The sequence below is a fragment of the Somniosus microcephalus genome, chromosome 17, assembly GCF_052327205.1.
Source record: "Somniosus microcephalus isolate GS21.2 chromosome 17, FLI_Smic_1.0, whole genome shotgun sequence".
Taxonomy (NCBI): domain Eukaryota; kingdom Metazoa; phylum Chordata; class Chondrichthyes; order Squaliformes; family Somniosidae; genus Somniosus; species Somniosus microcephalus.
Genome location: NC_141003.1, coordinates 15,044,938 through 15,059,291, shown reverse-complemented (window position 1 = coordinate 15,059,291; position 14,354 = coordinate 15,044,938). Strand labels below are relative to the sequence as shown.

Here is a 14,354-nt window from a genome sequence, read left to right as displayed (position 1 = left end):
TTTGAGGAAGGCTAAAGGTAAGAAATGAAAATGCTGGAAATACTCAGCAGGCCAGGCAGCATCCGTGGAGAGAGATACAGAGTTAACGTTTCAGGTCTGGGACCCTTCATCAGTTCTGATGTTGCTTGGCCTGCTGAGTATTTCCAGCATTTTCTGTTGTTATTTCAGATTTCCAGCATCCGCAGTATTTTGCTATTATAAAGGTAAGAAATAGCTGATTAAGCCAGCAGTTGCCTGTATGGAGAATGTTCTACTATAATTCCACACATCGCTATGCATTCCACGGGATGCTGGGGAGATCGTATTCATTGTGACGTGTTATTTCTCGGGAGACCTGATGTTATTCCGAACACAGTGACCTGAATCTTAACAGTCATTCATAACGGTGGGGTTTATTTTTACATTATAGTAACCATGTTGAACATTTAGGGAATAGGGATTTGATGATCCCATTAGAGAGGTGCTGGTAAAAGCACTTTTCTTTTATTTTTATGCCAAAATGGGATGAACAAATTCTGTAGTTCATCCATGCAATCTTTGAATGTTTGCCATTGCTCATTCACCGTCAACCCTTTGAGTGACATTCCCCAATCAATCCTACCCAACTCGCACCTCATACCATCATAGTCTCCTTTATTTAAATTCAGGACCCTAGTCTCTGAGTCAACTATTTCACTCTCCATGTTAATGAAGATTTCTATCATATTATGATCGCTCTGCTCCAAGGGGCCTCGCACAACAAGATTGCTAATTAATCCTCTCTCATTACATAATACCCAATCTAAGATGGCCTGATCTCTAGTTGGTTCCTTGACATATTGGTCCAGGAAACCATCCCGTATACACTCCAGGAAATCCTCCGCCACAGTATTGTTACTAATTTGGTTAGCCCAATCTAAATGTAGATTAAAGTCACCCATGTTAACTGCTGTGCCCTTATTGCACACTTCTCTAATTTCCCATTTAATGCCACCCCTGACCTCCGCATTACTGTTTGGAGGTCTATATACCACTCCCACTAACGTTTTCTGCCCCTTGGCATTTCTCAGTTCTACCCATACAGATTCCACATCATCAGAGCTAATATCCTTCCCGTCAATTGTGTTAATCCCCTATTTAACCAGCAATGCTACCCCCCCTGCTTTTCCTTTTTGCCTATCTTTCCTGAATATTTAATACCCCTGGATGTTGAGTTCCCAGCCTTGGCCAATCTGGAGCCATGTTTCCGTAATCCCAATCATATCATATTTGTTTACGTCTATTTACGCAGCTAATTCATCCACCTTATTACGAATGCTCCTCGCATTAAGACACAAAGCCTTCAAGCTTGTTTTTTTAACGCTCTTAGATCTTTTAGAATTATTATTTACTGTGACCATGCTTCATTTAAACCCTTGATTTCTCTGACTGCCACTTTTGTTTTTCTCCTTCCTGTCTTTTGCTTTTATCCTTGTTTCCCTTTCCTCTGTCTCCCTGCTCAGGTTCCCAACCCACTGCCATTTTAGTTTAAACCCTCCCCCAGAGTATTAGCAAACACTCCCCCTAGGACATCAGTCCCGGTCCTGCCCAGGTGCAAACCGTCCATTTTGTACTGGTGCCACCTCCCCCAGAACCGGTGCCAATGTCCCTGGAATTTGAATCCCTCCCCGTTGCACCAATCCTCTATCCACATATTCATCTGAAAAATCCTTCTATTTCTACTCTGACTAGCACATGGCACTGATAGCAATCCTGAGATTACTACCTTTGCGGTCATATTTTTTTATTTACCTCCTAACTCCATATATTCAGCTTTTAGGACGTCATCCCGTTTTTTACCTATATCGTTGTTACCTTTATGCACCACGACAACTGGCTGTTCACCCTCCCATTCCAAAATGTTCTGCAGCCACTCTGAGACATCCTTGACCCTTGCACCAGGGAGGCAACACACCATCCTGGATTCTTGTTTGCGGCCGCAGAAACGTCTATCTACTCCCCTTACAATAGAATCCCCTATTACTATAGCTCTATAGTTTGGTATAAAAATAAAACAAGAAAAGGTGACTCAACCGTGGCTAACAAGGGAAATTAGGGATAGCATAAGATCCAAGGAGAGGACATATAAATTGGCCAGAAAAAGCAGTAAACCTGAGGATTGGGAGCACTTTAGGATTCAACAAAGGAGGACAAAGAGATTAATTAAGAGGGGGAAAATAGAGTATGAGAGTAAGCTTGCAGAGAACATAAAAACTGAATGTAAAAGCTTTTATAGACATGTGAGGAGAAAAAGATTGATGAAGTCAAGCGTAGGTCCCTTGCAGACAGAATCAGGGGAATTTATAATGGGGAACAAAGAAATGGCATAACAATTAAATACATACTTTGGTTCTGTCTTCAAAAAGGAGGACACAAATAACCTCCCAAAGATGTCGGGGAACATAGGGTCTAATGAAAGGGAGGAACTGATAGAAATCAGTATTTGTAGGGAAATGGTGTTAGGGAAATTGATCGGATTGAGGGCCGATAAATCCCCAGGGCCTGATAACCTACATCTGAGCATACTTAAGGAAGTGGCCCTAGAAATAGTAGATGCATTGCTGGTCATCTTCCAAAATTCGATAGACTCTGGAACAGTACTCATGGATTGGCGGGTAGCTAATGTTAACCCACTGTTCAAAAAGGGTGGTAGAGAGAAAACGGGGAATTACAGACCGGTAAGCCTGACATCCGTAGTGGGGAAAATGCTAGTGTCCATTATAAAGGATTTAATAGCAGAGCACTTGGAAAAAAGTGACCGTATCGTAGAAAGTCAACATGGATTAATAAAAGGTAAATCGTGCTTGACTAATCTACTGGAATTTTTTGAGAATGTAACTGGTAAAGTAGATAAGGGCGAACCATTGGATGTGCTGTATTTGGATTTTCAAAAGGCTTTTGATAAGGTCCTGCATAAGAGATTAGCATGTAAAATTATGGCACATGGGATTGGGGGCAAGGTATTGATTGGATAGAGAACTGGTTGGCAGACAGAAAGCAAAGAGTTGGAATAAACGGCTCTTTTTCCGAGTAGCAGGCAGTGACTAGAGGGGTACCGCAGGGATTGGTTCTTGGACCCCAGCTATTCACAATATATATTAATGATCTGGGCGAGGGAACTAGATGTAATATCTCCAAGTTTGCAGATGACACAAAGCTGTGTGTGTGTGTGTGCTGTGAGGAGGATACCAAGAAACTCCAGTATGATTTGGACAGTTTGGATGATTGGTCAGAAGCATGGCAGATGTAACATAACGTGAATAAATGCGGGGTTATCCACTTTGGTTTCAAAAACAGGAAGGCAGGTTATTATCTGAATAGCAATAGATTGGGAGAAGGGGAAGTGCAACGAGACCTGGGCGTCCTTGTGCACCAGTCGCTGAAAGTAAGCATGCAGGTGCAGCTAAGAAAGCAAATGGTATGTTGGCATTCGTAGCGAGAGGGTTTGAGTACAGGTGCAAGGATGTCTTGCTGCAGTTGTACAGCGCCTTGGTGAGACCACATCTTGAGTATTGTGTGCAGTTTTGGTCGCTTTATCTGAGGAAGGATGTGCTTGCCATGGAAGGAGTGCAACGAAGATTCACCAGGCTGATACCTGGGACGGCAGGAATGACGTATGAGGAGAGATTGGGTCGATTGGGCTTGTACTCGCTGGAGTTTAGAAGAATGAGAGGGGATCTCATCGAAACTTATAAAATTCTAACAGGACTAGACATACTAGATGCTGGAAGTGTGTTCCCGATGGCAGGGGAGCCCATAACCAGGGGTCACGGTCTAAGCATAAGGGGTAAGCCATTTAGGACAGAGATAAGGAGGAATTTCTTCACCCAGAGAGTGGTGAACCTGTGGAATTCTGTACCAAAGAAGGCAGTAGAGGCCAATTCATTAAATATATTCAAGAAGGAGTTGGATATATTTCTTAAGGCTAAAGGGATCAAGGGATATGGAGAGAAGGCAGGGACAGGGTACTGAATTTGGATGATCAGCCATGATCTCACTGAATGGCAGAGCGGGCTCGAGGGACTGAATGGCCTACTCCTGCTCCTATCTTCTATGTTTCTATGTTTCTATGATATGTGCTTCGGGCCAGGGAATCTTTGCAAATACAATTTCCCGCTTCCAGCGGGTCCTGACTAAAATAATTGGGGTGAGAAAATCGTTACTGCCCCATTTGGGGCGCTGATTTTGAAATCGTGAAGAATTAGCTCCAGACGCTAATGATTTTGAGATTCCCCTAAATTGGCTTTTAGCTCTCCAGGAAAGAGCTGGAGCGCGAACTCAAGCACTAATGGCTTCAGTAGAGCGCTACAGTGGCACTACTAGCAGATCGATAATTAATTTCAGGTGCAGCACAATCAGGAATGATAGTTCACGCTTGCTCCTTCCAGCTCTGAAAGGGACGGTTGCATCATTGTGCAGATCCTCGTTATCAGCAGTGCTTGCTGTGAGGGCGAACTTCAAGCAAATCAATTCCCTGATCCTGATGGCTGATCCAACTACCAGGGAGAGAGCTCATCACATCGCGGACGAGGCATTGGAAGCATTGATTGTGGGAGTGGAGCGAAGGAGGGCTGTGCGGTTCCTGAACACTGGCAGGAAGTTATTGTCCCAGGTCTTCAGGGCAATGTGGAGGGAAGTGGCCCAGGCAGTCTCGGCCCGCAGTGTGGTCACCCCCAGCCTGACACAGTGCCGGAACAATTTCAACGACCTAACTCGGGTGGTCAAGGTGAGTAGATGCTTCAAAAGGTCCTACATGCTAGCATCAAAACATCAGTCTGTACAAACTGCACAGCACAAGCCACCACACCCTCACCACTCACCCACCAAGCATCTGCGCCTACTTAAAGTCACATCCACATCTCATGCCTTGCCTACAATCGCAGCTATTCAACTACGACAGTCATACCTACCAAACACGTAGCTGGACTCTGCCTCACGCACATTCGTTTATCATTCAGGCCAAGATGGTCCATAATTGGAGGGCGCACCAGAGAACAGGCATGGTTGCTGCGCAGCTGCAGCAGCTTTCAGACCTGGAGGAGCGAGTGCTGCTACTCAATGGGCAGCAGGTGGTGGGCTCCATGGCCTTCGGCAACATCAAACCCCTTGGGGGCAACAACCATATGTTTATCCCCTCTCCTTGTCTCATCCCACTTCTCACTTACAGCACAAGCCTTTCCCACTTTCCAGCTCCTGATACTGTCTGCATTCCTTGTACCCTTCCTGCCCCCCTGCCCTCACCTTAACGCAAGTCTTGTGCCTTTATGCTTTCAGAGAATCAGCAACCAGATGACCAGCCTATCCCTGAGCCTCCCTCTGAAAGTGAGGAAGGAGAAGAGGAGGAGGAGTAAAGCAGCGCACCACTGCATCTCTCAGCCGTAGGCACCATCTCAGCTACTGGCACTACGCAATCTTTAGAGGCAAGTTTAGTAGAGGGGTATGCACTGGGTGATGCACTGGGGACGAGCAGGCTTAAGCATGGCCAGGGGAAAAGGTTAGCTAGGGAGCCATCTCCCAATAGGACAAATTCGCACATGAGTTCTGCTGTGCAGGACTCAGATGAGGACATTGGTGTGGAGGCATTCACAAGAAGGGTGATGGGCATGCACAGTGAGATGATAGGTGCAGTGGCACGAGTGATGAGAGGCTGTCAGCAATGGTAAGGAGTATGGAGGAGCCCACTCCAACATTGCACAGAGCTCTACGCATACCATGGAGCCCACCCTTGGCAGTCTGCAAAGGATATTGGACTCCCTGAGAGATCATGGAGACCCAGATGTCATGCCGCGTGTCATGGGCGATGTGGCAGCATCCATTGCAGTACAGGCGGAGGCCACACAGCAGCGTATTGCTGTAATGCAGTCAATGGTTGATGCCATCGATTCTCAGACTGCTCTCATGCAGTCTGACTGCTGCTAACATCGCTGGGTCCATCTCAGTCCACTGGGGATTTCACGGTGTCGCAGCTGCCCAGTAAGTTGTGTTGCAGCAGCTTGGTAGGGATGCTGAGGTGCTGCACTGGGGGTGTGCCAGTGGAACAGGAACCTGCTTCCCTCTCTCAGGATGGCAGCCTTATTGCTCCCATCACTGCAATTCTGCCATTTCCCTTGCTGCTTCCTGTCATCCAGCCAGGCATTTCTGATGCTGCCCATCCTGAGGTGGTGCAATGTACTGCTGGGCCTTCCAGGCCAAGGGCTGGTCGAGGACGTCCTGCACGGCCACCTGCAGTCTCTGGCACCGACAGTCAGCAGCCTTCCACCAGCTCTGCTGCAACCACTGGGGAGACACGACGTAGGAGCAGCAGATTAGGGAAACGCACTATGAAGAGGGCAAATAACGGTTTGCACAAGGGTCTTTAGTTAATATTCTTGTTGTATATATGTGGTTATTGAATTGGATAAATTTATTATGAAATCTCACAGAGATGTTACTGTGTCTCATTTCAGCTTTGGGGTGTGGAATGGAATGAGAAATTGATGGAATGATGGGGACTGGATGAGCAGCTGCGAAGTGATCTCGAATTCATTGGAACCAAAGTCATGGGTCACCCTTCCACAAGGCTGATGGATTGGCTGGCTCCTCCATCGCTGCTGTTCGTGCTCCTGTTCCTCCTCGTCCTCCTCCTCATCCTCATCCTCCTCCTCCTCAACACCCTCTTCCTAATCCTGAGGTGGTGTGGCTATGCCTGGTGGTAATGGCTGCACCCTCATGATGGCCAAGTTGTGCAGCATGCCGCAGACGATGATGAAAAGAGACATCCGCTCAGCCGAGTATTGGAGGGCTCCTCCTGAGTGGGCAAGGCAGCTGAACCATTGATTGAGCTCTCCGATGGTCTGCTCAATTATGTTCCTGGTGGCAGCATGGCTCACTGTATGAGTAATGGGCATGAGTGTTGGGATTGTTGTGGGGAGTCATGATCCAGGTGGAGAGTGGATAGTCCTTGCCTCCCAGCAGCCATCCACAAACTTGATGTGGTGACTGGAACAGAGCAGGCACAGGATAAAGGCATCGTGGCTGCTGCCAGGATAGTGGGCATTGATGGTGAGTATGTGCTGTGTGTGGTCACACACCAACTGCACATTAAGTGAGTGGTAGCCTTTATGGTTACAGAATATATCAGGATTGTTATGAGGTGCCCGCAAAGCCACATGGGTGCAGTCAATGGTTCCCTACACCATGGGGAAGCCCGCTACCCTGCCAAAGCCACATGAATGCTCATGCTGCTTCTCTCTGGTCATGGGAAAGGAAATGTAATCCCTTCTCCTTCTGTAGAGAGCACCTGTGACCTCACGGGTGCAGCAATGAATGGCAAACTGTGCTATTTTGGATATGTCGCCTATTGTATATTGGAATGATCTGCTGGTGTAGAAATTGAGGGCAATGGTCACCTTGGCTGCCACTGAGAGAGCCGTGGTGGTCCTAAAGTGAGTCTCGAGGTCTGGCTGCAGGAGGTGACAGAAATCCCTGACCAGGTCCTTGGTGAAGCGAAGCCTTCTAAGACACTGCTCCTCAGTGAGATTGATGTATGAGAAATGCTGCCAGAATACCATGGGAGGGTAAGTCCTCCTGTTTAGAGCCCTGTTGGCTCCTCCCTCTGGCCACATTTTGCAATCTTTCTCTCTGCCTCCGCTGCCTCTAACATTGACGCTGGAGGGCAAGGGCCAGTGCCAGTGCCAGAACAGCCTCCATTACATTATTGAAATGTTGCACTTTTAAACCTCAACAAAATGGAAGTGATAGCATTTTCTGAGGCAGAAGACTCCTTCAAGTGGAAAACGCTGAACTCGCTCAAAACGCCTGTTTGCCTATGTCGACTGAAAAAGAACCTGACGTTGACGCCTTTATATAGGCTCCTCCAGCGCTCAGCCGACTGCATACCACCTCCTCTACCTGTCCTTGCTAATGGCAGGTGCTCAGGCAGGGGCCGAGAGTGAATTTCAGGGCTGGGGCGCTACCGAGGCGCTGCACGCCTGGATGACGTTGTGACCTCAGAGCGCAGGAGATTGTGGCGCTATTGACTACCACCGCCGCAAACCTCCACCTCAAGTTGGTGGGTGTCGGTACTACCGCCGCCCGCATTTGCACCACATCAGTGCCCCCTGGATGAGCTAAGGCAACGAATTTCTCCCAATTGGAGCCAAATAGTGGAAGCCTTGATTAACCCATGCATATTGTTTTGATAGTGGATATATTAGCTACATTTTTAAAAAGTGTATCTAATGAGCTTCCAGATCAAGAGCTTAATCGGCAAAAATATGTTACAAAAAGTGCACGGTAATCTTCTCATTCGAGTGCACGGAAGGCTTCACCGTGATTTGAAGGGTATTCTAAAGGGCCCTCATATTGCACGTGTCTATGGACGCCACACTTAAAAATGTATTTAAGGCTTTGTGCGTTACATCACAAATTATTACCTATACCCTCCCGCTTCATTTAAATAATCACTCAGTTTATCTGATGGATTTGGTCAAGTGTGGAGAGCAGCGAATGCCACCAATCAAAACCAGAACCCCCCATAGGATCCAACTACAAGGACAATCTGTAGTTTATAGCGCCTTTAATATAAGAACATAAGAAATAGGAGCAGGAGTAGGCCATACAGCCCCTCGGGCCTGCTCCGCCATTCAATAGGATCATCGCTGATCTGAATCTAGACTCACGCCCACTTCCCTGCCCTCTCCCCATAACCCCTAATTCTCTTATCTGCTAGGAAAATGTCTATCTCCATTTTAAATTTATTTAATGTTGCAGCTTCCACAGCTCTCTGGGGTAGCAAATTCCATAGATTTACTACCCTCTGAGTGAAGAAGTTTCTCCTCATCTCAGTTTTGAAAGGGCAGCCCCTTATTCTAATATTATGCCCCCTAGTTCTAATCTCACCCATCAGTGGAATCATCCTCACCGCATCCACCCAATCAAGCCCCTCACAATCTTACATGCTTTGATAAGATCGCCTCTCATTCTTCTGAACTCCAATGAGTAGAGTCCCAACCTACTCAACCTTTCCTCATACGTCAACCCCCTCATCTCTGGAATCAACCGAGTGAACCTTCTCTGAACCGCCTCGAGAGCAAGTATATCTTTTCTTCAATATGGAAACCAAAACTGCACGCAGTATTCCAGGTGTGGCCTCACCAATACCCTGTATAACTGCAGCAAGACTTCCCTGTTTTTATACTCCATCCACCTTGCAATAAAAGCCAAGATTCCATTGGCCTTCCTGATCACCTGCTGCACCTGCATACTAACTTTTTGTGTTTCATGCACCAGGACCCCCAGATCCCTTTGTACTGTAGCACTTTGCAGTTTCTCTCCATTTAGATAATAACTTGCTCTTTGATTTTTTCTGCCAAATGCATAACCTCACACTTTCCAACATTATATTGCATCGGCCAAATCTCTGCCCACTCACTTAGCCTGTCTATGTCCTTTTGCAGGTTTTTTATGTCCTCCTCACTCACTCCTTTCCCTCCCATCTTTGTATCGTCGGCAAACTTGGATATGTTGCACTCGGTTCCTTCCTCCAAATCGTTAATATAGATTGTAAAGAGTTGGGGTCCCAGCACTGACCCCTGCGGAACACCACTAGTTACTGATTGCCAGCCTGAGAATGAACCATTTATCCCAACTCTTTGTTTTCTGTTAGATAGCCAATCTTCCACCCATGCCAGTATGTTACCCCCAATCCCGTGATTTTTTATCTTGATCAGTAAGCTTTTGTGTGGAACCTTGTCAAATGCCTTTTGGAAGTCCAAAATACACTACATCCACTGGTTCCCCTTTATCCACCATATATGTTACATCCTCAAAGAATTCGAGCAAATTTGTCAAACATGACTTCCCCTTCGTAAAACCATGCTGACTCTGTCCTATTAAATTATGTTTATCCAAATGCTCTGTTACTGTTTCCTTAATAATGGACTCCAACATTTTGCCAACCACAGATGTTAGGCTAACTGGTCTATAGTTTCCAGCTTTTTGCCTACTTCCCTTCTTAAATAACAGTGTTACATTAGCAGTTTTCTACTATCTTCTATCTGGAATGCAAAGATAAACCCTGGCTTCTATTCGCCACTGCTAATCGCTGAAGCAGTGCCTTCACCGGTGACAACTGCGCATCCTGTTAAACCCCTCTCCCGTGTCTCCTCCACCCTCAATTCTGACAACACGTTTGAGGAGCTCATGGCCTTCTTTGTCTCTAAGATTGACACCATCTGTTCAGCTGCTTCTGCCACTTCCGTTCCTTCCCCTAGCCTACCAGGCCAAGCTTCCTCTAAGATTTCCCCCTGCCCTAGCCCTGAACTCACATCTTTCTCTAGTTGCTCTGCCATCTCCCCTCATGACATCTCCGTGATTATCTTGTTCATGAGATCCACTTCTGCTCCCTCGACCCTATTCCCACCAAACTGTTGACCACCCAACTTCAGTTTCCAGCTCCCATGTTAGCTGTCATTGCTAACGGTACTCTCTACTCAGGTACTGTACCCCTCCCCCTCAAATCACCTCTCTGCTCGAAAAACCAACCCTTGAAACCTCCGTCCTTGCAAACTACCACCCCTTCGCCAACCTCCCTTTCCTCTCCAAAGCCCTTGAATGTGTCTCCCAAATGCATGTCCATTTTTCCTGCAACTTCTTGTTTGAATCCCTCCAATCAGGTTTCCGCCCCTGCCATGGTACCGAAACAGCTGTCATCAAAGTAAAAAATTACATCCTTTGTGACTGACTGAGACAAAAGTAAACTATCCTTCCTCGTTCTTCTTGGCATGTCTGCAGCCTTTGACATGGTTCACAACTCCATCCTTCTCCACCATCCTCCAGTTGGGTGTGACTGCACTCCCCTGGTTCCATTCTTATCTATCTTATCATATCCAAATAATCACCTGTAATGGCTTTTCTTCCCGCTCTCGCATCGTTACCCCTGATGTCCCCCAAGGATCTATCCTTAGTCCCCTCCGATTTTTCATCTACATGCTGCCCCTTGGCAACATCATCAGAAAACACAGCATCAGTGTCCACATGTACGCTGAAGACACCCAGCACTACCTCACTACCACTTCTCTCGACACCTCCACGTTCTCTAAATTGTCAGACTGCTTTTCCGACATCCAGTTCTGGGTGAGCAGAAATTTTCTCCAGTTAAATATTTGGAAGACTGAAGCCATTGTTTACGGTTCCCACCACAAACTCCGTTCCTGAGCCACTGACTCCAACCCTCACCCTAGCTTCTGCCTGAGGCTGAACCACACTGTTCACAACCTTGGTGTCATATTTGACCAGGAATTGAGCTTCCGACCACATACCCATTGCTTAACTAAGACTGCCTATTTCCACCTCCATCACATCGCTGTCGCCGCCCTTAGCTCAGCTCATCGGTTGCTGAAAATCTCATCCATGCCTTGTTAACTCTTGACTTGCCTATGCTAACGCTGTCCTGGCTGGCCTCCCACATTCTACCCTATGTAAACTTGAGGCCATCCAAAACTCGGCTGCCCATGTCCTAACTCACACCAGTCCCATTCACCCATCACCTCTGTGCTCGTTGACCTACATTGGCTCCCAGCTACGCAACACCTCGATTTCAAAATTCTCATCCTGTTTCCAAATCACTCCATGGCCACGCTCCTCCCTATCTCTGTAATCTCCTCCAGCCCCACCCCCACCCCCAGATATCTGCGCTGCCCCTAATTCGACCCTCTTGAGCATTCCTGATTTTAATCGCTCATCCATTGTTGGTCATGCCTTCTGTTGCCTAGGCCCTAAGCTCTGGAATTCCCTACCGAAACCCCTCTGCCTCTCTACCTCTGTTTTCTCCTTAAAGACGCTCCTTAAAACCTGCCTCTTTGATGAAGCTTTTGGTCACCTGCCCTAATTTCACCTTCTGTGGCTCGGTGTCAAATTTTTTGTCCTATGTTACACATATGAAGTGCCTCGGGACGTTTTACTACGTTAAAGGCGCTATATAAGTATAAATTGATTTTGCTGTAGCGCATCATATCATAAGTCACTGGCTCTGTTTATATTATATACGTCTGCATCAACCATTTCTTAAAAGTTAAGGTAAGTGTTATAAAATATAGTCAATCTCACATAGTGCTGCACAAGGCGAGACAAACTGGGGTCTGGTCAGCAGGTGTAGCAGGGTTAGAGGGTGGGTGATATTTGGACCAGTCAATCCATACCTATCTTGATACTCATTTAAAGTCATAAAGTTTCTGTCCTGTGAATTTATTTTATAACTAGCAGGGGTGCCCCGCGGTGCGAGGGCAATTTTGTGCTGCGCGGTCTCCTTGCCTCTGTCTGTCCCCCCTCTCGGGCCTGGTCGATGTGTGGGCCGGAAGCCTGGGACTGGATTTGGTCTGTCGGCAGTTGGAGAAGCCTAGGCCCATTTTGCACTGTTTTTTAAGCTAAACAGTTCTAGCTTTTATTACCTTAAAAGATGAAAGTTAAAGTACTTATAAAACATTTTTGGTAAATCTTTTTCAAAAAAAAATACTAACCTCGATAAGCATATTTTTAGGTTGAGGCAATGGGGTTTTTAGCTTGAGGCAATGGCTGCCAGATCACTGAGTTGAAAACAATTAGTCCCGCCCACATACACACCGATTGGTCAACCAACAGGTGACTGAACTGTAGGATTGGTGAATGATGACGGCACAGGATTGGTCAAACTTGACGTCAGTCAATGCTAATGAGTGGATAATGAATGGAATTTTGAAGGTTTTTTGTATAAGGTGCGAACAATATTTGTCCGACCGAAAAGTAAATATGCTTATGATCGTTCTGGAATCGTAAGCTTTCTTTGGATGTAACGGACGTGTAGGTACGCTATATAACTTGAGAGTGTATAGCCGGACAGACAAACGGAACACAGACAGACGAAGCGCTTTATCTATCTACTATTATTATTATCTATATATATAAATCGGTCCTTCTGTCTGTCCTTCTGTCCTTCTGTCTGTCTGTGTCACGTGTGCGTCTGGGCGGCTATGCGCTCGAAAGTTACAGGGCGTAAAACACATATTGTTTTTTAAAAAAATGATTTAGAAAGTCATTAACTTATCTAATCTCATTAATTTTCCTACCTTTCCCCGTTTTTCCAGGTAGGCCTCGAAGCCGAAGCCTCTCCTCCACACCCACGCCCGAGCTAGCCACCTCCCGGCCCCACTCGAAGGCTGGAGGGGCGGGCCTCAGCCCAGCGCTGCTACCTTACTAAAGGGTGCACGCACGCGCAGCAGGAGCAGCTGAGACGCGGCGTCTCTCTCTCTGGCTCGGCCGGGGGCGGGGCTTGGTGAGCGTCAAGGGTTACCCTGGCAACCGGGCCCGCCGGCTGTCTCGCACAGCCGCAATCGGTGGACTTCAAGCCGGCTCGGCCGGGGCTCGGAGAGCGGGGCGGGGCTCGGAGAGCGGGGCTCTCGGGACTGCGGGGCGGGCGGGGCTCTCGGGAGTGGAGTGCGGGGCGGGGCGACGCGGCCGGTGCTCGGGAGGACGGGGGCTCGGAAGGGGGGGAAGGGTTACCCCGGCAACCGGGCATGGCCGTCTGTCAGCCTCAAGCCGGCTCATGCCTGTTCTCGGGGCTTGGCTCCATTTGCGGCCACGGGCCACTCGCCCTCTCTCTCTACATCCCTCTGTCTCACTCACCCCCCTCCTCTCCCTCCCACTCCCCCCCTCCTCCACCCCTCCCTCCCTCTCTCCCTTCCCCCCTCCTCCCCTCCCTCCCTTCCCCCCCTCCTCCCCCCTCCTTCCTCCCCCGTCACCCCCTCTCCCCCCTCCCCCCTCCCCCCCTCTCTCCCCCCTCCCCCCTCTCTCCCCCACCCCCTCTCCCACTCCCCTCCCCCTCCCTCTCCCCTCTCCCTCCCTCCTCCCCTCCCCCTCCCCCTCCCCTCCATCCCCCCTCCCCCTCCCCCTCCCCTCCCCCTCCCCGCCCTCTCCCTCCCCGCCCTCCCCGCCCCGCCCTGCCCCACCCCGCCCTCTCCCTCCCCGCCCTCTCTTCCCCCCAGTCGCTCTCTCTCTTCCCCCCAGTCGCTCTCTCTCTCTCTTCCAACAACAACATGCCCTCGAAAAAGCCTCGGCACCGCCAGGCACTCCAGCTAGTATATATATAAACGGATCATTCTGTCTGTCTGTCTGTCTGTCTGTCTATCTGTCTGTCTGTCTGTCTGTCCTCGGGTGTGCGTCTGTCCGGCTATGCGCTCGAAAGTCATAGAGCATACCTACGCGTGCGTTACGTCAAAAGAAAGCTTACCGTTCCAAAACGGTTGTAAGCGTATTTATGTTTCGGCTGGACAAAAATCGCGCCCGCGGTGTCCAAAAACGTTCAACATTCTGCTCATTAGCAT

The 14,354-nt window shown here is 48.2% G+C and overlaps 1 protein-coding gene across 1 annotated transcript in view; it reads left to right on the top strand.

Annotated features, from left to right (window-relative positions):
• LOC147105519 (tyrosine-protein phosphatase non-receptor type substrate 1-like) overlaps positions 1-14,354 on the top strand; it is a 191,153-nt gene that overhangs the window by 114,305 nt on the left and 62,494 nt on the right. The window lies entirely within an intron of this gene.